The sequence below is a fragment of the Ictidomys tridecemlineatus genome, chromosome 13 (assembly GCF_052094955.1).
Source record: "Ictidomys tridecemlineatus isolate mIctTri1 chromosome 13, mIctTri1.hap1, whole genome shotgun sequence".
NCBI classification, from domain to species: Eukaryota; Metazoa; Chordata; class Mammalia; order Rodentia; family Sciuridae; genus Ictidomys; species Ictidomys tridecemlineatus.
Window position 1 is genome coordinate 21789740 of NC_135489.1, and position 23726 is coordinate 21813465.

At 40.1% G+C, this 23726-nt stretch overlaps 1 long non-coding RNA gene across 1 annotated transcript in view; it reads right to left on the reverse strand.

Annotated features, from left to right (window-relative positions):
• LOC120886574 (uncharacterized) overlaps positions 1–23726 on the reverse strand; it is a 170321-nt gene that overhangs the window by 54988 nt on the left and 91607 nt on the right. Inside the window, exon 2 of the long non-coding RNA XR_013430047.1 lies at positions 6753–6912. This is a non-coding gene — a long non-coding RNA (uncharacterized LOC120886574). The remainder of the gene's footprint in view (positions 1–6752; positions 6913–23726) is intronic.

Sequence of the window (23726 nt, forward strand, 5' to 3'; positions counted from 1 at the left end):
CGTTTCTGGAACCCAGAATTCAGAGCTCCATGGCGTGATGTAACAGTACAGGGTTCTTTCCCACAAGGGCTGGAGAAGCAAGGAGACCATTCTGCTAGTAGAAAACCGAGTCCCTTTCCTACAAAGCATACCTGAGGAAACGCAGCCAGATTTCATCCTTTTCCCTTTCCCTATGGTCAGTTCTCTGTGTCAGCAAGGGAGTTTGTTAAATGGACTTTACAAAAGGAGGAGGTGAGGAGCATTGATTTTAGCACAATCAGCCAATGGCTACTTCCCATGGTTAGTGACAGAAAGGGCCAAGATGATGATTGTGACACCACAGAACTTACAGTGCTCTCCTCTGGGCCACAACTACTTCTCTTCTGCCTATCATTCTACCCTTGCATTCCTGTTAATCAGGGGTCTCCCATAATTCTGTCGGGCTCTCCAGTGATCCTGGTTAGAGGAAGGAAGTATTTAAACATTTTCTTTCTATTCTATTAATCACAGCCACATATGTTTCTCAAAGGTTCTCTCCCTCCAATATTATTAGATTTCTTTCTGGCATACAAAGCCATTCATAGTCAGCTTCCAGGCCAGTGACCTGGCATCATTTTACAGAGGTCTTCATCAATGAGTCCTGATACTCTTGAATTCATAAAAATACTCTTCCTCCAGGCCTTCTCCAGATTCTTTTTAAAATTCATTTTTTTTTCTTTTTAGTTACACATAACAAATGTATTTTGGCAGATTATACATACATAGAGTATAACTTATTCTATTTAGTATCCCATTCTATGGTTGTACCTGATGTGAAGTTACCCTGGTAGTATATTCAAATACAAGGCTAGGAAAGTTATGACTGATTAATTCTACTGTCTTTCCTATTCCCCACCCTGCTTCCTTCCCTATGTTTCCTTTTGTCTAATCCCATGGATGCCTATTATTCCCCTCCCCAACCTCCCTTGTTTTGGGTTAGCATCCACAAACCAGAAAGAACATTTGGTCCTTGGTTTTGGGGGATTGGCTTATTTCTCTTAGCATGATATTTTTCAGTTCCATCCATTTACCAGCAAATGCCATAATTTTATTCTTCTCTATGGCTAAGTGTAATATTCCAGTGTGTATAATCCACATTTTCTTTATTTATTCATCCATTGAAGGACACCTACATTGTTTCTGTAGCTTGGACATTGTGAGTTTTGCTGCTATAAACATTGAGGTATCTGCATCACTGTAGAATGCTGTTTTTAAGTCCTTTGAGTATAGACTGAGATGTGGGATAACTGGGTCAAATGGTGGTTCCATTCCAAGTTTTCTAAGGAATCTCCATAATGCTTTCCATAGTGGTTGCAACAATTTACAGTCCCACCAACAGTGTATGCCTTCTCCAGATCTTCTCCACCTCTTCAGGTCTCACCTTCTCTGTGAAGGCACTCATAATTTCTCCAGACTTTTGGGCCTCCTTCTTTCGGTAATTCATATAACACAAGAAATAATCATACTACCTAGAAGCTAATCACTTGCTATTATGTAATTACTTAACAACTGCTTCATGTGCATTATTCTTGGGACTTCAATGAAGTTATAATCCCTTGATTAAAATGACAATACTTTATAGCACTCTTGAGTGCCCTATATCTTCTGGATTCATACTGATCACATAAGAGGCTCTCAATACTAATTTAGTTTCCTCCATTAGTGTATGTTCACATCTAATAGAAATATGCTGTCACATCCACTGTCCCATCTACTGTCCCATCTACTGAATTAGAATTACTTTCACTTCCCATGCTTTTCTTCTATCTACATTTTTCCAATTTAAACAACTTAACACAGTTTCCTTCTTAATCCCTTGTACTTCTGCAATGCTACATAATTGGCAGGACTTGACCAGTGCTTCCTTTAATTTCCTTGTGAATATCTTTGTTCTCCTAGTCAATACATCCTCTTGAATGCAGGAACCATATCTAAAGCCATTTCTGTTCCTCCATAGTGCTTAGAATAATGAATCCAAAGTAAGAACACAGATGGAGCTTTACTCTTGGTCTGTGAATTCCATAAGCTAATACAGTCCTTGGCGTATAGTCCATAATCAACAAATATTTGTTAAATGAATGAATGAGAAATCAAAATACTAGTTTGATACTAGATTGAGTTAAAATAATTTTACACTATTGTTCTTTCTTAAAATTGTAAGCATCAGAATCAACTCTGATTTTTAAGAAAGTTGTAGAAATGAAAAACAATCTACTGATAAATTACTTATACTGTACTACCTGAGTTTTGGTTGTTTGTTTCAAATTCTTTCCCTATCAAAATCATTAAGCAGAGAAACTAAAATTAAAATCAAAGTAGGAAAATTTGCCTTTTATTTCCCCAATTTTGTTTTCTGGGGATTCTTCCAGGGGAAAATGTGGAGAAAAGTAACCCTCAAACTGCAGAAAACAAGAATAACAGAAGGAGAAGCAAGGAGCACGGATGGTGCACACCTCTGCCAATCGTGTACTGATTGTCATGCCTTGAAAAAAATGGAACACAAGAGATTTTCAAGTGCCTGGTTTTATTCAGAATCAATCTGTGCTGAGAAGAGGCATGATCCATTTCAGTACAAGATCTGTCACCTACCCTACTCTCAGCTCGAACATATCTGCCAAAGTGATCTTTGTGTGTTAGGTCAAACTTATTCCAATATGGCAAACATGTTTTACCATAAAGAAACCACATTAGAACTTATTAGAGTAGACTCTTTCCAAGGAAGAGGAGAGATGTGGTGGAAGATGGCAAGGGCAGTCCCTGTGAAGAGGAGAGAGAGGGTGCAGAAATGGAAAAGGAGACAGGGGCTGAAGGTGAGCCTTGTGAACTTCACAATAGTGGCACCAACTCCTTTGTGTCTATATTGAACTGGCTCAAAGTGTCCTCTTCATTACATTTTAAAAGAAAGACTATTTCATTATATTCAACTTGCAACATAGAATATATCTAGGGGGCTGGGGATGTGGCTCACCTGGCATGTGTGTGGCCGAGGTTCAATCCTCGGCACCACATACAAACAAAGATGTTGTGTCCGCTGAAAACTAAAAAATAAATATTAAAATTTTTTTTTCTCTCTCTTAAAAAAAAAAAGACTATATCTAGAGTGAAGACTAGATGGGATATCACGGAAGTTATTTATATGTCTGGCCCTGTTGTTTCCATATGGAAGACCCAAAGATGTCAGCAGATCAGTTTCATGTTTTGCAGGAAAATCTAGAGTTGTTAAACAAGAATGGCCACTGAGGAAGCCAAAAACATGCTTTCACCCCGTTCTACCACCTCCCAGAGCTCCTTCCCTTGGGACCTGTCTCCAAATGGCCATCCCCAAATAGAGTTTCTAGATTCTGATCAACCATGGGGGAGCCACCAATTTATTGGGGCTCTGAATTGCCATATGTCTCACCTGTGTTCCAGTTCACCTTGGGTAGGCATTCACACATACATGTGCCAGCCCTTTGTATGCATTCACATGTGGCCCCCAGCTAAGCCATGTACTTACTTCTCTTCCCCTCCCTCTCCTCAAAACCAGATGACTTTGACCCTCTGGGATCTCAATTTGGGCCCTTAAAATCACTAAAATTGTTCTTGTTCATGTCAGTTTCTTTTCTTTGGGTAACTCATCACTATTTTGTCTTTAATGTTTAACTTTACCATTTTCATAGATTGTAGATAGTCCAAGCAGAAAAACCACTAACAATTATAAAAAAAAAATTTAAAAAAGGTGTTAATAGTTAAGTGCCCAAACTATAACTGTACACTCTTTGTCTTAAGAAGCCCCACTTCCTTTAAACACATAAAATGAAATTGAAAGTCTGTGGGTTCTGTACCCTAGAGCTGAGAGGCTAAAAAGAGAGAAGATATTTCTGGTGATTATGAGTTGAAAGTATGTCAGAGGTCATCTCATCCAAAATCTAAAAGATATTAGGATCCTTAAAATATCCAGAGAAATTTTCAAAGGAGCCCAACTCTACCATACCCAGGGTCACAAGGGAGATAGTGACCTCACAAATAAAGCAGAACAAAACAAAACAACACTCTCACAGCTTTAATATTTCTTACTAGGAAATAGCCCCACTATCTTGATCAGAAGTCTCCTCCCCTGTGATCTCTACCCATTACAAACAAAGTCTAATCTTCCTCCCAGATGGTTGCCTTGAGCATATTTGAAAAGAGTTCTCTCCTTAGACTTTTCATCTTAAATTTAGATATTTCTAAATCCTTTACCATGGCCTTGTAGGCCAATCCAAATTGTTATCCTCCAGGTGAGCAATAATTTGAAAATGTCCCTTTCAAATCCAGATTTTAAAGTCCTTTACAAATCCAGCCCCTGAAACTGAGTTTAATAAATACATCTCCTGATTTCTGCCTTCTACTTAGGAGGTATGAAGCAAAAGGGAGCAACAGTCCTGTCTACCAACAACAAAAAGGAAAACATTAACCTGCAAATTGATGATTTTCTTGATTCTATCAGAGAGCAACATTAGCAGAGCAAATAGCCAATTCAAAATGTAAAGACTTGCAATGAGAGGTTCCAGGCAAACTGCTGCTTATCTGGGGTGGATGCTGTTGAACACTGTGCACACTGGCAAAGACAAATCAGTTAAAAATTTAAACAAATTGCCAAAGGCAGAACGTGGGTTAGTATGAGCACAGAAGACTCTGAGAATATTCACCCTAAGGAGCATTTGTACCTGCTGAAAAGTTTCTTCCCCACCTACTTCTGGGTTCATTGGAGTAGTGGGTGGAAAAGGAGAAGGGTCCCTGCAGAAGCACTCTCTGTGGGCAAGGTACAGAGCTCCTTCTGAACCCTTCTTTCTTATAGAACAAAGGCTGAAGCCATTTGAGGAGGGGTGGCAAATCCTGCCCCTTTAGGTACAGGTCAAGATGCCTGGAGGCTGAGGAGCAAAGGTCATAACTGGGGAACACAAGTTGTGTCACTGCACATGCCTAGACCACCAGACACATCTTGCTGGGGGTGGGGCAGGACTCTGGGCCCGGGGCCTGGGATGTGTGGCCAGAGAGCTGCTTGTTCTTTAATCACCAGGCCATTGTTTTTATTACTTGTATTTCCCACTATTAAACACTGAGTTTCTGATATCATTCCTGACTCCTAAAAAGTTTCTCTATCAACCTACCCTTGGTTTTTTTCCCCTAGTCATGCTACAAAATGAAACTTTTTGAATGGCTGCCAACAAGCAGGCTTCAGACAATCCTTCTACCCCAGGGCTTTGAAAATGGACAATAAATAGAGAAAGGAGAGAAAAATGTTAGGGGATTAAAAATTCAAGAGCCCTCAGCAGCTTGGCTGTTCTTTTCTCTAGGTGAGCCTTCCTCTAAGTCTGCTTTCTGAATATCCTGGTGATTGGAAAGAAACAGGATAATAAATATGCAGGGTAAAAAAATTCCCCCTTCCCATCCAAATAAACTTTCCCTTTCCCCTGTACTTAGTGACAGATAAAGAAACACCAGGGTAAGGAGAATGGCGCTCCTTTTTCCTCTGCAGCAGATGCACAGGTCTGAGGGCTGAGCTTCCTCTGCCAAGTGCCTGGTGGTGAATCAGGCTGTAAAGAGCAGAGCAGACCCCTAGCTTCCCTGCCTACTTGTACTCCTCCTGAATCTGCCCCATGTTGCAGCTCCCTCTGTTCTTGTTGGGAGAGACTCCGAGGGGTCTTGCTGTTGAGGCTGTTATCTCAATCAATACCACAGGCTTTTTTAAATCTTACTTTCCATCTTCCTTCCTTCAGTGTGCAAGCTGCTGAGGGATTTGCATGGTGCAAGAGGGACTCTCCCCTATACTCACTGCATTGCTTTAAATAAGGACAATGACATTTCCAGAGCCCCACAGGAATGGGGAAAAAAACAGAAAGAGAGATAATTATGATCCTGTTAAATGTATGCTGTTTCTCTCCATTTAATCCCCAAAGCCTCCTAAGCATGCAAACCCCAAGAGACTATGTTTTCGAAGTCACTTAAGAAAAAGGCTTCCGCAGAAGGGAAAGGTTAAAGGGTTACATCACCAGGGAAGACTCCTCTCCTGTGGTCTTGCCACACTGAGGCTGTTTGCCAGGAATTTTAGGGTTTTTTGTTTTGTTTTGTTTTTATTTATTTGTTTATTTATTTGTCTTGCTGCTGGTTTTGAGGCCAGTGTTCTGTGAGTTTATAGTAACAACCCTTTTGAAGAGAATGTGTGGTGAAGTCAGTGATTTTTTTTCTATAGTTGGGATCAGAATCTTTAGGTAATAAAATAGAGACAGACCTCCCTCTCTCTCTCCCTCTCTAACCTCCTCCTTTTATCAGCATTTTTTGAAACACCTCCATGTACAAAACTACTTCTAATCACAGTTGATTAGAAGCAATGAAGAAGTTATAAAATTGAATTTAAAAAAAAAAAAACACCTTTACTTCTTGCAGTTTAAGAACCAGCTGTACAAACCCAGCTTGGCTATAAATGAACACTTCACTGAGCTACAATCATTCTGTGTAGATTAAGCTCAGCAGGGCCAGGGCCCAGGTCTGTAGTACATACTCTGGTAGCCCCAAAGCTTAGTCAGTGCTTAGCAGAAATGGAATTCCATAAATGTTTCTTGAACCAACTACACTCATGTGTGAATGGACAGATGGATCCTACAGAACTTTCCAAGCACATTTTCAGGAGCTGAGGGTGTTTCCCATTCAACATTTGGATTATAATTAGGATTATGAGCAATCTAGATGCAAATAGGGACCTGCTAACTCACCTCAAAGAGCACCACAGGGGATTGTTCCAGTTCATGGAAACTTTTGGAAACCCTCCAAATCACAGCAGAACAAAGGGAAATCACCAAAATACAAGCAGGTCCAGGTTGCCCAAAGTAGAATTCTCCAGATTCCAGAGCTCTTCAGACTTCCGGTTCTACTCTGCAAGCAACAATAAAAAACAAAACAACTTTAAAGGCACTGAAAATCCTGACTTTTACATTATTATTTTTTTTTGCATATTATTCTCTTTGGTTTGAAGGTTTTCAATGTCCCTGTATAGAATGTTCACCTTGTATAGGGACCTCTTCCTCAATAGCCCTAACAGGTGCTTCATCAGATTCAGTGTAAGGAATGGTGTGATGGAGCAGAAAGAATTTTGTGAGAAGGCCTAGTCCTTTTATCTACAACTATTATGTAAAAACTTATTCTTTACAATAACATAAAAATTACTAATTTTTGTTTTCTGATGGTTTCACAAATCTCTAAAAATTCATTAGAGTCAATTTAATTAATTAATTACAGTATGTATATCTGTAAAATCCGATACCTTCCTCCTGCCTTCTCCTGGCTCAACTAACTTTTTAAACCAACTAAACTGTCTTTTCCAGATGTCCTTAGAATTTGGAGACTATTTTGGCCTACTTATCTTCTTAATGTCCCTTGAAAGTGTTACAGAAAAAGTCACACACACACACACACACACACACACACACACACACACACAGCCCAAAATGCCATCAGATCAATATAGACTGGGTGCTTGTCCCTCCTTTAATCTACGTGGTCCAGGTCAAAATGGCAAGCCCATCACACTGGCCCACCACAGTCACCCAATTTTATTAAATGCAATTCAATAAAACAAAATGAGTTGAAAAGCTTTGGTGAGTCAGGGAGCTCTCCTAGATGTAAACACATGCAAAATACATAGATTCTTTGTGAGCATCATACCATGTATACATGTATGAAAATATTACAATACACTCCAAAAATATGTACAATTATTATATGTCCAAAAAATGAAGAACTTCTGAACTCTTCACTCAAACATTTCCTTTGCATTTACTAAGGAGAGGGACTGGCTGATCCCTAACTGTTCACGTATGAATGCAGTCCTGCAAAAGTACAGAAGAGGAGACTATCATTTCTGCAACACGGAGTCTCCCTGTTAAAAAAGGTTGAGTGGGTAGGGGGGTTGAGATTTAGTCTGGAAGGCTTCCCAGAAATGGTGGCACTTGAGCTGTTCCTCAAAAGTTTGGTGTAGGGCTAGTGCTATAGCTCAGTGGCAGAGTGCTTGCCTGGCACATGTCAGTCTGTGGGTTTGATAATGAGCACCACATAAAAATAAACAAATAAAGGCATGCTGTCCATGTACAACTACCCAAAAATTTTAAGAAGAAGAAGAAGAAAGAAGAAAGAAGAAGAAGAAGAAGAGAGACATTTCAAGCATGTACAATTTTTTTAGGGCGCAGGGATACCAGGGTTTAAACTCAGGGGCAATCAACCACTGAACCACATCCCCAGACCCATTTTGTATTTTATTTAGAAACAGGGTCTCACTCTTTCTGTAGCTGGCTTTGAACTCACGATCATCTTGCCTCAGCCTCCCCGGATTACAGACATGTGCCAATGTGCCCCAGAGGAGAAAGAGTCTTCCCAGGAGGCAAAAACATAAAGTGGTGTAAAGGGTGAGTCTGCCCAAAATGAATGACTTTGGTTGCCACAAAAAAAAAAAAAAAAGTATGGGCTTCCCATGGTTGGTAAAGGGGTACCAGTGAAGAATTTTCTTTTCCTTTTTTTTAAGATCTTTTTTTATTGGTACATTGTAATTGTGCATAACAGTGGACCTCATTATTGCATATTAGTACATGCATATAACTTAATTTAGTCAGTTTAATTCCCCACTACCTCTTCTTTCTCTGTTCCCCTTCATCTCCTCTACTTGTCTCTGTAAAGAAGGATTTTTAGTAGACTGGTGGCATGCTGCAGTCTAGGTTCTTGAAGTCCTTTTAGAGGCACTGTGGTCAAGAACCTTGGGTAAAGAAAGCTAGAGGCAAAAAGACTAGATACAAGGCTTCAGCAAAAGTTCAGAAATACACTTGCATATGTAATGCTAAGTAGGTTATCAAAACTACAGGCTCTGAAATGTCTCATCTCACTCCCACGACACACCTGCAAAATCTTCCCCATTAATATATACACACCTGCCTCTAAGCTCAGAAATGATGAAGGCATGCCAAAGAATCATTATAATCTTTATGGCTTTTAATTTACTTCTCACATAAACATATGAGAGGCACATTATACAAATAGCTTTCAATGCCTAGACTGTCTGCCTCTCTACTTGTGTGACTTCCCTTCCCTAGTGGTAATTCCATGGAGTTCAGGTGATTCTTGTATTATGCAAATCACCTTGATCTCCCAAAACAATGTGCTAGTTTAATAATGTGTTTGGGATTAGCATTGAGATTTTCATGTCCCTCATTTGCACAGAATCATAGCCCAGTGTCTCACATTTCTTCTGATGAAAGTAATTGAGCCAGATAAAGGGACAAAACAGAAAAGACCAGGTGACCCAACAAAGGGGAAAGAATATAATTGTTTCCTCAGGAAAATGATTGTTAAGTCACAATTACACTCCATATGCATAAGTGGCTTATTTTTTTTAAAAAAAAAAAAAAGTTTCAATAGGGACATTTATCTGTGACACTGGGATTTAACTCTGGGGTTAGCAACCTAGTGCTGAGAGAGGAAGTCAGGGTCCATCTCAGCACCACACCCACTTCCCATTGGTTGGCTGCCTTTTTCCTCCATGCAGTGGGAGCAATATGGTACCCAGATTGAGGGGGCAGACAGCAGAGGCTCTCTGGGCTTAAATTCCATCTCTACTACCTTTGTGATCTTTTGGAACTTCTTAATTTCAGAATTTTTATTTTAACAAGACGAATTTCTTGGCTCCTGGGATAAATACCATTAAAAAACACAAAGAACCCTGGCCTTATACTGTTTACATTCTAACCAGACATAAGAGGGCACACATACAGCCAGTACATGGTATGTTGGCAAGTGATTGGCGCTGTGGGGATGCAGAACACGTGGAGCAAACATGAGGATGTTAGAAGAGGGGGACACAATGTAGCATTGATCAGGGTGGCCAGGGACACCTCACTGAGGAGATAGATTCGAGGAAATACTTAAGGAGAGAAGGGAATGATCCAAGTCAATGATGGAATAAAGGCCCAGAGGCTCTCACTTCTTCCTGCATTAGGAACCAGAGTGGCTGCAGCCTGAGAAGGGGAGGGCTTGTGAGGAGAGGAGGTCAGACAGGCACAGGAGACCAGATCATATGGCTTCTCAGGCAATTTTATGTCCTTTGACTTCTTGGAGTGAAATAGGTTTGCTAAGCTGAGAAGTGACAAACTTGATTTACATGTTCAAGGCTGCTGTGTTGAAAATCGCTAGAGAGGGACAAAAGTAGAATCGTTTTAGGGGTCCTTGGGTGCAATACCAGTGAGAGATGACGATGCTTATGCCCAAAGCAGTAGCAGTAATTTGCACAGGAAGTGATCAGGTTTTATGTATATTTTAAAACTAAAGTCACAGGGTTTCCTGCTAGGCAGAATGACTCTACCAGTTTTGGTATAACCAACTGAAAAGATAAAGTTGTCACTAAGAAGTTGTGAGTGGAGCTTAGGGAGCAAGAACTAGAGAACAGTCATAGCATCCTTGAACCTGAGGGTCTCTTAGGTTCTGAATAGAAAGATTGAGGAAATGCTTAATATACGATTCTGAAGCTCAAAGGACTTGATAGAAGAATTCGGACATGATATGAATGTAGATTATATTAAAAAGCAGGAAGCAGGCTGAGATCATTAAGGGAGAGAATAATAAGACAGAAAATAAAATTAATGTCTGAGCCCTGGGGCTCTGGACGGCTGAAAGATCTAGTACATTAGAACTTCTTGCTTCAAAGCCTGCTTAATTGTGAAGCTGATGGGGCTGGAGTTTCAAGGCCCTTCCAAGGCTAGAGGAGGAGCTCCAGTAATGCCTTCATGCAGTCCTGTGTGGTTTTCAAATTTGCGAAAGTGAGAAGTTTTAATCACAGCTCAATAATTAACATCACTGTCTCTTTCTGCCCCAACCTCTCTCTCTTACATGGGTCTTCTCTATATAACAAAGGATCCATGTTTTGGGAATCTTTAAGAGAATGTGGGGATATATTTGGTCAAGTTTAAGAGATTAATCAATATGGGTTCAAGTTTAAGGGATCAATCCATATTGCCCACTTCTAAGGAGTCACTTCTAGGAAGCATTTGCTTTCTGTCATAGTCTGGGAAGGGCTTCCAGAAGGATTCCCAACCACCGAGGAGGCAACTATCTTCAGTCATGGCTCCATGGTACAGGACGATAGGTCCTGTATCTTAGAGTTCCTAACGGACTATGTCTCTGAGTACTAGAGGAGGAACCAAGTCTGAAATAAATAAAGCCAAAAGCTTTTCTGCAAAGTTCTTCTAATCATCAAATGTATGAAATTGCCACTGGATGATTCAATTCCTATAAACACCAAGTCAAAACATTAGCTTTCTCCTATCAGAAGTATTCTAGAAAATGATGAGTATTGAATTAGCATTGTTTTTTTTTTCTTTTTGATAGGAATTAAGACCAAGAGAATTTATCAGAATCTTTGTGGTTGAAGAAACTGAAGAAAGCTATACTGTACTGCAAATAGTAAGTACATTTGTGATAGCTAATTTATAAAGAGACATGGTAGGGGTTTTCCTCATGTATGGCAACAATCCTAAATTCATAACAAGTTCTGAAAGAAGAAAAAATTTAATCTATCAATAATTAAAAATAAATGAGAAAAGACTGATTATGCTTCTGATTTTTGCATAGAAATGATATTGTAAAATTATTCAAATGCCGACATGATGACAAGAATACAGTGAAAAATTTAGGTTATGGAAAGAATTATAAAGGTTTAGATGGAAGTTTATAAATGAACTTAAACAAAAAAATACTGTAATTTTTCTGAATCTTTATCTTTGTGATAAAATTTGTCAGGGTGCTTTCATGTTTATATTTGTTGTGATTTCTCTTCCCATTCTAAAAAAATCATCCACTTTTGTATTTAATATTTTGTTGGCCATACTGTATTCTTTTACTTCAACAGAGACTCTCAAATCATGCACATCAGGCTTCACAAAATCCGACTGCATTCCTGTCTGATACATACGAAGCACAAGTTAAAGTAAAAGTTCCTTTTTGTTTTACTCATAGCCCATCTGCTTAAAGCCCATAATAGAAAATTGGCATCCATAGTCCATTCCCACAGGGCCCTGAGAAGCAACAGGTCAGCCAGATAGACAGCTGATGCATACCTTTGACATGACCCCCAATTCCTCATCTTTATGTTGGTTTTCCTTCAAACATAGTCTGTTCTCCAAGGTGGCGTTGTTTTCTATGGGAGACATTGACAAGTTAGCAGCCCTGGTGTGTACGGGTGTGGAGATGGTGGTGATGGGCAAGAAGATATAGGGCATCCCCCAATTTAATAATAGCTTCTAGGAAGCTAAATATAAAAATCTGTCTTACTGTAGTGATACGCAGGATATTTTTCCTGTAACAACTCTTGGTTATCTCAATAGCTATTCGCTCTATCACATTTTTTTGCATATTTATATATGTATTATTTAGGAGTCCATCTGTACTTGGGTGCCGCATGTTCACAGCTACAGAAACAAGGGATTTGTTCTTTGTGTAATACAGGCCTCTGTGTATAGTAGACTTCCTGGGCATGAAACTTCAGGTCAAAATTCCATACAAAGCAAGAAATGAAATGAATCTACAATTATCACAGGGAACAACAACAACGGATCTATTCCATAGTATAAGTGAACTAGTTAAACACATCAAAAATGGTCATACAGAATTGAAAAACGTAATGAAATCATGCTTTATTGGCAAAACATTTTTCCAACATGCTGGATTTTCTGATGTTGCAGATATAAAGAATAAAAGTTAAGACCTGAAATGAGCGGTAACTGAAATTTGAGAAGCTTATGTAATGATATATATCCTTTCCCAGTCAATATAACTTGGAAAACATTAAAAAAAAAAAAGTCTAGTTGTAAATTGTAGGTATCCAAGATGGGCTTCAGAAGAACTAAGGAGATATGAAGTGCAGACAGAGCACATTAGGTCTGAATGAACTCTGAATCAAACGTGCTCCCAGACGGTGGTGATCAAGTCCTGAGTCTGATGGCACAGGATCCTGAAACAGAACATCTAAGGAGATGTCTTCAGTCCTCCTCTCTGATGGTTTTAGGAAAAAGGAATAACCTCTGCTAATGGTGATTGGGAAGTGAACAGGAACTCATTTGAGAGCAAAATGATGGCTAACTTTTTTTTTTTGGGGGGGGGATACTGGGGATTGAATCCAGGGGTACTCGACCACTGAACCACAGCCCCAGCACTTTTCAAATTTTTATTTTGAGGCAGGGTCTTGCTAAGTTGCCCAAGCTGGCCTTGAACTTGCTATCCTCCTACTTCAGCCTCCCAAGAAACTGGGATTACTAAATTGAATTTCGATTCATGCTTTCTGATGAACATATCCAGGTATCTTCAAAGACTGGGAGTACAACTTGAAAACAACATGGATGATTTATGTTTATTTTTGTGTAATCTCCATCTGAATGATTAGGAGGATGTAATATCTTCCCTTATACATTTGGATATAAAACAGAGATTGCCTTCAGATTAATAAAATGTTAGCATCATTAAAATTTATCAAAAATTTCAGATAAAAATTGAAGTCTTTTTTGGAGGGAGATGGGTACTGGGGATTGAACTCCGGGGCACTCAACCACTGAGCCATATCCCTAGCCCTAATTTGTTTTTTATTAGAGACTGGGTCTCACTGAGTTACTTAGTGCCTTGCTAAATTGCTGAGGCTGGCTTTGAACTTGCAGTCCTCCTGCCTCCACTTCCAGAGCCACTGTGATTACAGGTGTATGCCACTGTGGCAGGCTACCAACTGAAATCTTGAGCCATGAACTCCAAACCAGAACTTCCAGGTACTTTGTGACCTTGAATCTGGGATTTTAACTTCTCTGGGTTTTGGTTCCTTTTTTCACAAAACACAGGGTTTACATTTTCCTAAATGAATGTAACCTTAGATCTCTGGCAGTCTAGATGATTTGTAAATGAGATTCAGAGAATTCATAACCTTTGAAGATTGTGTGTGGAATTTGTGTGTATGTGCATTTTCTTGGGTAAGTCAAATTTTCAGATTCTCTGAAAGTTTTTTAATATAAAAATATCATCCCTGAATTGGATGATACCTGAAGGCCTTTTCCAATTTACATAACTAAAATTCTTTGCATACCAGTGTATTTTAACTTTATAACTAGTCATCAGCAGACTGGCAGGCACTCTATTAATTGGCAGTGCTAATTGATAAGTTGCCTTGTGCTTTACTCTGGACCAGGGAGGTTAGTTGGTAGTTAACTGTGCTCCTTGTCATATACTAAAAGAAAGAAAACATCAACTTAAAAGGAGCAGGACCAACAAAACAAAAGGAAATTACTTGAATCAGCTACTCAGATATTATCTTTCCTTAACCATTTTCTTGATTTCTGGAGATGAGCCTCTCTGTTTTTTCTTCCTCTACTCTAATCTAGGCATTCTTTTTTTTTTAAAATTTTTTTAAATGTTTTTTTATTGTTGGTTGTTCAAAACATTACATCTTTCTTGATATATCATATTTCACAGTTTGATTCAAAAGGGTTATGAACTCCCATTTTTACCCCGTATACAGATTGCTGAATCACATCAGTTACATCAATTACTTTTCCATTGATTTGCATATTGCCATTCTAGTGTTTGATGAATTCTGCTCTCTATCCTATCCTCTACTATCCCCCCTCCCCTCCCCTTCCCTCCCCTCTTCTCTCTCAACCCCCTCTACTGTAAAACATTTCTTCCACTTGTATTATTCTTCCCTTACCCCTCACTTCCTCTTGTATGTAATTTTGTATAACCCTGAGGGTCTCCTTCCCTTTCCATGCAATTTCCCTTCTCTCTCCCTTTCCCTCCCCCCTCTCATCCCTATTTAATGTTAATCTTCTTCTCCTGCTCAGTCCTTAGTTACTCCCCTTATATCAAAGAAGTCATTTGGCATTTGTTTTTTAAGGATTGGCTAGCTTCACTTAGCATGGGCCCTAATCTAGGCATTCTATAAGCAACTACTGAGTGCCTATTGTGTGTTTGTACCCTAAAGGCAGGGAGTAAACCTTGAACACAACCATAGCTGGTGTTAATTTGCACTAATTTATTCTTTTATAGAACAAGGATGCCACAGGGCCCTTACCAGTAGTCAGGTTAAGTGGCTTTCTATGTGGAATGGTGTAAAAGTTCCTGGGAGATGCTCAGGGTATCAGTGCCCCTTGGTCTTGCCAGCTGCCTGAAATTCTTCCATTAGTCACTTATTCTTATAAAGGCACTGAGAGGATCTCTGTTATATGCAAAAGTTACTTGGGAGCAGAAGCAAATTAAACCATTGGCAGAGATGAGTTAAACACATTAGCTGTTTAACCTGCAGATATTGAACAAAGAATGCAAAGGGATTGATTGCAAGGTAAAGAGAAAAGTTCCAGAGATCAATGGAGATATCCCCTTTGGGGAATATAAGTGTTTAAAGTCAGAAAGTTTTGGGCCTTCACGTGACAATACTTTGACTTCTAGAACAGTAATATTCTCAACTTGCTATGTCTTTATCATTCAAAAAACACAATGTAAAGTACTTTACAGACATTTCCCTCTGTGTCATGTAAGAAAGATGTTTTAATTCCCATTTTATAAATTAAGAAATGAGCACTGTGATAGGTCAAGCGATTTTCCTAAATTTGCACAGGTATTAAATATGTAAAGGGTCAGGATGCAACCGAGGCCAGGCAAAGACAGTCAGTGTAGATAATGAAGGAGTGCAACAGAAGTTGGGCGCTGATTTGAAAGGAAATACAATGCTTCAGAATACTTCCCTCCTCCTCACCTGTTGCCAAAATTACCTACCTCCATGGAATTCTTCCAACAGGGAGTTGTTAATGAAGTACCTCCTGGGAAGCTCCCTTCCTGCCTTTCTGAGCAGATATGGGGAGGCACCCCTGGAAGGTTCCTTTCCCATCTTTTGTCCATGTAGACATGAGAATAAAGGATAAAAGGGGCAGGATACCCGACTCCCTGACACACCAGGACAGGACAGACTCCCTGACACACCAGGACAGGACACCCCCACTCCCTTGAACGAACACCAGCTTTGGAGCCCCTTATCTACAGAGGTCTCTCTTTCTCTCTTTCTCTATTCTTTAAATAATTTTTTTTTTTTTTTTTGTGGGAGCTGGAACTGTAGCTCAGCGACAGGGTGCTGGCCTAGTATGTGTGGGGCACTGGATTCGATCCTCAGCACCACATTAAAAAATTTTAAAAAATAAAGGTATTGTGTACATGTACAGCTAAAAAATAAATATATTTTAATTTTTTTTTCTCTTTACAACAGAGTAAAACTCCAAACTCTCTATTTTTCCCCATAACACTTGACCTATCACTGCTTCTCAGGTGTTGGATCTTCGACTCGAGGGTGAAGGTGGGTAATGGGTCCTGGATCCTGATTTTCAACACTAGTATCACAACCATATCTTTCTGCTTTCTGATTTCAAAGCTGGGATCTAAAGACAGTGTATTATGTGGCTTTCATTAATGCAGCGGCTTAAAGTTCTATCAGTGATAATAAACACATATCTTAGGAAATAACTGTAATATGAGTAAGTTTGCATTTATTCATAATACAGCTATCCTTGTTAGCCCAAGGAGTCAAGACCCGAGTTATCTCAAGGACAGAGTTCCAGGTGATGAATCATTAGCCCGGAGACTTCCCTCCCCTTAAGCCCATGGATGACAAGAATTTAGAGGCTGGCTTATAGCTCTCAAGTGGTGACATGAGGAAAAGCTTGGAAGGAAATTCAACAGAGTAAAACTCCAAACTCTCTGTTTTTCCCCATAACACTCTATAGTAACTTTAATGAAGAAAAAAATAATGAAGGTGTTGAATATACTTTGTTGGAAACAACTCTCCTAACTGGAAGTCAAGTAGTGGCCACAAAAATAAGGCTCTATGAAAGAGAGCAGCTGGCAGTCAAGGGTTGTGTTGAGTTGGGGTGGAACGGAGTGGGATGGGCAAGCCCCTGGCCCTGCTACAAGAAACCCAGACTAAAACAAGTATTGGCACAATATGAGAGCCTCACAGCTCTGTTCAAAACAAACTGTCACAGTGATGACACTTGCAGAGAGACAGGCTAATTAGGAGCAACCAAATTCATTCTCTATCAGCACAAGCTGAAGTGTTTTTTATATTTAAAAAATGAAGGGAGAGAAGAGAAAGAGTAGAACAACAACAGTCAACAACCTCATTAACACCGCCTTGCCATGATGTTACTATATTTCTTTCCTTTTTTTTTTTTTTTTTGGTACTAGGGATTGAATCTAAGGGTTCTTAATCACTGAGCCACATCCCCAGTCCATTTTTATTTTTTTATTTTAAACCAAGGTCTTGCTAATATGCTTAGGCCCTCATTATGTTGCTGAGGTTGGCCTTGAACTTGTGATCTCCTGCCTCAGCCTCCTGAGTGGCTGGGTCCTTCCTTTTCTTAAAAATAGGCATTGGAAGGTGTCAGTGCAATCATTTTCCATCACCCTCCCTCCGGTTGTACTGTCCAGTTCAGGAGTACCAATGGTTTTCTGGTTAATAAATCTAGAGAACATTTCTCAGGTCTTGGTTTCCTTGACAAGCCGCCTTTCAATAGCTTTGGGCAAGTTGATTATGCCCTCCACTTCACTCTCTGTCTTGGTTTCCCAGCCAACACTTTGGAATCTTCCTTTCAATCTTCTTCATAAGTTTGCCTTCCTATTTTCCTTGATTAAATACTGTGGTCCCAGGACCCCTCCTGGGTCCTCTTCTCACACCGTACACTGTCCTCAGAAAACCCATCTCACCATTGGCAGCATGATCATGGGTACAGACATCCACTATCAGCACAGATCTTTGCTATGTGCTCCAGGTCTCTATGTCTAATTGTCTGTAGGACATCTTCATGTGGCTATGTATGGGCATGTCAGATTCACTGTACTCGTCAGGATTACATTTGGCTATAAGTGACTGAATTAAATATCAGAGGTTTAAATGAAATCAATGTGATTTTCCTTCTAGGTGGGCGGGCCAAGGACGGAAAAGTGCTTCTAGAGTCATTGGGATTTCAAGACACTTTATCTCATTCAGTGCTCCACTTACTCTAGAAGTAGCTTTGGTCTCATGGTCTAAGTTGGTTGTTGGAACTCCAGCCAACATGCTGTGCATGCATCCCACTAGCTTGAACTGAATCACAGCCTCACGCGTATCTGCAAGCAAACTGGGATATGCCTAACTGAATTGTGGACATTGACTTTTAAAGAAAAAGGATATTGGGAGGTAGCCAGCAGTCTCATTAACTTTCAACATACTTACAAACACATTCCCCACCTCCAAACAATGAAATCTGTTTCCCCTCTTATATTTGCTGTCTTGGTAAGTGACACCATCATCTACTAAACTGCCCAAGTTAGAAACCTCCCCCTTCTTTACCTCCCACAGTGGGCATGGCCACATGTTACTGACTGTTTTAGTTCTCTTTTTTCATTGCTGTGACCAAAATACCCAACAAGAACAACTTAGAGGAGAAAAACTTTATTTGGGCTTATGGTCTCAGAGGTCTATAGATGGCCAACTCCATAGCTCTGGGCTGAAGGTGACACAGCATATCATAGGGGAAGGGACCAGTGCAGGAAAACTGCACAGTTCATGGTGGAGTCAGGAAGCAGAGAGCGAGAATGAAAGCTGAAAGTGAGAAAGTGAAGGGACAGCAGGTAAGATTCATCCTTCCAGGGCATGCGCCCACTGACGCACCCCCTCCAGCCATGCCTGTCTGCCAACAGTGATGGCCCAGCCAGTCCATTCAAACCAGGATGGACCCATTAGGTTACAGCTCTCACAATCTGATCATTTTACTTTGTCATGCTTTAGCATTAAGAGAAACACCTCACATTCAGACCCTACGTGTTCAATACACCCAAAGTCTATCTCTTCTCCTGCAACTCAAATGCTCCTTCCCTAGGTCCTGTCATGACCATGGGCCACTTTCATAAATCCATGTCTCCTAACGGATCTCTCTGCTGTCAGTCCAGCTCCTTTTCTATCCATTGCCCATTCTAATGGAAAAGCCACTTTCTAAGCACAAATCGGATCACGGATATGCCTGTTGATCATCTTCTAATGGCTTTTCATTTTCCACCCAATCAAGCTCATAGCCTCTCCAGCACCTCAGTACTTACTCACATACCCCTGTGTTGTGGCCTTTGCGGTCTGGTCATCCGTAACAGGTTTCCATTTCCAAACACACAGAGCGCTGGACAGTCCTTTGACCTTCTCTGCTCCTGTTCATTTTTTCGAATATCCTCCCTCCAAGTCCACTACCTGTATGCTCACTTCTGCTCATTCTTCCAGGATCAGTTAAGATGCCTTCTCCATCCCCTTAAAGAAACCTTCAAGAAAGCCTGCAGACTGTGAAACGTTGTTTTCCTACAGTGTTTCTCTCATAGAATTTGCCGCAATGTATTATAATTACTTTTCTCCCTATTTCCCTGTCCTTTGTTGGGGTTGTCTGCTATAACAAAGTCCTATAGATGAGGTGGCTTATAAACTACAGATGTTCATTTCTCACAGTTCTGGAAGCTAAACATCTGAGACAAGGATGCCAACATGGTTGGGATCTGATGAGGGCCCTGTGCTATGTTGCAGGCTATGACTTCTTGATTCATCCTCCCATGGCAGAATTTCCTTTAATAAAGGCAATAATGCCCATTCTAAGGAATTTACTGTCATGGCCTAATCACTTTCCAAAGGCCCTACCTCCAAGTACCGTCTATTGAGAATTACAATTTCAATATATCAATTTTGAATTCATACATTTAGTCCATTATACACTCACACACTGAGGGCCTTAGGGAAAGGATGTATTATGTGCCCACAGATCTCCGGTGCTTTGTATAGCACCTAGCACATAGAACTTCTGCAGTAAGTGAGTTCAGTAAGAGTCCAGAGCTATTGCCTGCCATTTGGATTTCTTCTCTGACCAAGCCCTAGGTACTCCACAGTCTTATTCCTCATTCATTACCCTGGTCTATGACAGCTTGTCCTAATATTGCTATTCATGTGTGTACTGAATCAGGATGATCTGCCAGGCAGGATCTTCTACTCTGACTCTGGCCTTGTAGTCTGACTCCTGTCTCTTCTATGCCTATGGCACACCAGACATATCCATCCATGGTTGTGCCTCTTCAGTTTGGAACAACTCATACCCCATCATTAAACCAGACACTCCATCTTAGCTCTAGAAGACTTCATTGAGTCTACAAATCTACTAAAAATGGAGCCCATAATCACTGAGAAACTAATTCTTGTTGAGAATTAATTAACTTAGAAGTATTTATTGCAGCTGTCCCATGTGCTAAATTCTGCGTTGGATGCTGGGGGTGTAATGATAAGTTTTCTTCCTTTATGGAGTTTCTGGCTTAGTCAGGAAAATGGAGTTAATCAAATAATTGCATTAATAAAAGATTAATTACAAACAGTTAAAAGTGCACTCAATGAATTAAAGACAATTCTGTTATTGCTTATATCAAAGATCTGGGATTTAGATGGGGGTGGATATTTGAGGGTGGAGGAGTGGGTTAGGAGGGGTCAAGGCAGATGTGAGGGTGAATAGGTACCAGCTAGGTGGGGATAGGGTGACATTGAGAGCAGCAAGGACAGAGGAAGAGTATTAACAGGGGAGTGGTGTGTTCAAAGGCCTTATGGCAGAGGAAACATCAGTGCTCTCAAGACAGTGAGACAGAGCTCCTATAACCCCAGCACTTGTGTGAGAAAAACTGAGAGGTAGCAGTTGGCAATCTAACTAACTAAGATGGTTTATGACATAGGATTGGAGGAGAAAGTGCAATTGTCAGAGAGGATGACAAGCTTGCCAAACGTGACAAGGGAGAATGTCTATGGCATGGTCTATAATTTCTTAAAATTAAGAACTAGGTATCTTAACATGTGAGCTATTACATATCACGTAAGAGCTGAACGGTTGTTAATGAGTGAAGGAGCCAATTAATTCAGAAATGGACTCAAGTCTTCACTACCTCAGAAGTCCATTTCCTGGTGATTACTAGGGTGGAGAAAATCCCCCAATAAGAAAATGTACTGATTTCACTGTGTGTTTATCTGCCCATGAGATCTTTCATGGGCATTTTTCTTGAACTAATAAATAATGAAAGAGCTCTAAATGGGGAATGGGGAATTCTCAGTAAGGAATTATAAAATTGAGCCTGTCCCACTCTGAAAAGCCCAAACAAGATTTTTTTTTTCCAGAAAGATTACATTTAATTAGCTCCCAATTTGCTTGAAGTAACAGAAGGGACTTAAAGAGTTTATGGTAATAATATGCAAAAGGTTGAAATGCTCTTTAAACATATGCTAAACTTTGCCACTGAACAGAGTGCAAAATGCTATTGGTGTTAGAAAGCCCAATGGGACAGTGGATATAGCGTGGCAGTGCCCTCCTCTCCTGAAGTACCTAGAAGGGCACTAGGCAGTGACCTCTAGGATTCCCTGCTTAGACACAGGGATATGGTAGTCCATAGTCAGTTTTTGATGTCCTTGGTGGAAATATACCAAAGCCATGGAGAGTACGTGCAGGTGAGAATATTTTATGGATGCATAAATATTTTAATAGTAATAGCTAATTCTTAATGGGTGCTTATTATGTACTGGAATCTGCTCTACATAGTTTATATGTACTAACATATTTAATTCTTTGGAGAACTATACAAAGTAGGTATAATTAGCTTCATTTTGTAAATGAGGAACATGAGACACAGAGGAATTAAGTAACTTCCTGAAGGCCTCACAGTTAGTAGAGAAGTTAGAATTAACCCAAGCAATTGGACTCCAAAGTCTATACTCTTTATACATATGCTATAGCATTCTGACTCCCATATGTACTTCCAAGGCTTAGTGCAAGAATCAACTGTTTATATGTATAAGGAGCTTAGAACTGTTCTTGGCACATAACAATATTCATGTTTGCTTTGAGTATGTTTTCTTCTGTGTTAGGGATTAGTTTCATCCCTGATTCTGCCATTTCAATTTTTTTTTCTTCTACTCCAAGTCCCTCTTGATTAAACTGACTCTCAGCAACATCAACATGATGTGTTAATGTTTGATAATTAACTACTTTTCTATCTGGGACAGGAAGGAGGAAGAGAGGAACTCCTGAGCATATGGATGATTTCAGAACCACAGGAATGAGCATTCCTGGGAATGCGAACTGTCCACGCACCATACTCCAGGATCCTACTGTATAAACCCAAGGTAGTCTCAGAAAGCAAGAGGCCAGGAAGTAGCAAATCTGTTGCACGTGTCACCAACACGCGTTTATATATTATTTTCCAAGGGTGGGGTTTGAGGGGACATGATGGTAAGAGAGATACAAAAACATATGAGGTATGGATTAATAGAAAGGAAATTCAGATGTGGGGAGAGAAACCAGAAGTAAGCATGGGGCAGTTTCATGGCATGCTATTATATGCCATGCAGTTAATTAAAAATAAAATAATTCATGGCATAGGTGACAGGTGAAATGATGACATATTGACTCCAGCACCATGACTTGAAGGCAAAAGATGAAAGATAACCTATGCATATATTTCCAAAATGAATGAAACCCTAATGTTTCAAAATAATAAAAAAAAATCCAGTTTTGACTGCTCTGCTGAGGAAATAGATAATACCATCAAGAGCCAGAATGTGTTCTCAAAGGTTTGGCCATGGGGCTAAGTTAGTTCAGAGCAACAAGCTGCAAGTACAACCAATCAGGGGCAGATAACAAAGGAGACCTTGGAAACTTCCAGAACAATATCTTCCAAGCAGAGGCCGCTGAGGGTTGAGACTACTGGATGTTTCGGGTTCCGGGAATATTTTTTAATAGACTGCTGGGTTGCTTTTGTGCCATGTGAGGACAGATTGGTATTCTGCAGAGGACCCTGATGGACACACAGCTGGAGGAGAAACAGCAGCTGAAGCTAATAATAGACCAGCCTGGAGCACAGACACAATGGCTGTGCAAGTCTCGGTGGGCAACACAGACCCACAGGGGAACACGTGACTGTCACTCCACTGATCCTCCCTCCCTCACCCTGATGAGCCGTGTGGCTGTGATCAGCACTCAAGGGAGTTCAGATGTGACTGCTGAGGTTTGAAATTGATTTCCAGGCCAGCTGCATGATCTGGTCTCAGGGCCTGTAGGAATCTTCTCACTTTGTCTTCAGGTACATTTTCCAAAAGTGAGAAAATATTAGAATGAGTGTTTATGAAGTTCTTCCTGTGCACAAGGCACTGGGCATCCTTTATCTTATTAAATCTGCACTGGAACTCTCATGCAGCAGTAAAATCTATCTAAAAGTATTTTCATATTACAAAAGGGAGGTTTTGAGAAAACAGTAACTTAGCTACATCACACAGAATCATGATTCAAATCCAGTATCCAGTTTGGCTTGAGTCTAACATGAGTTCTCTTAATCCCTCTGTTCTACTCTTTTTTGGCAGCTCTTTGTACCACTAAATTGTTGGGGCAGCATATGCTCCCTCACTGGGCATGGTGGTGAGGCTGGAGGATCACAATTTTGAGACCAACCTCAGCACCTTAAGCAGGCCCTAAGAAACTTAGTGAGAACCTGTCTCAAAATAAAAAAATATGAAGGGCTCAGAAAGTAGCTCAGTGGTAAAGCATGCCCAGGTTCAATCTCCAGTACCAAAAAGAAAAAAAAAAAAAAGAAAGAAAGAA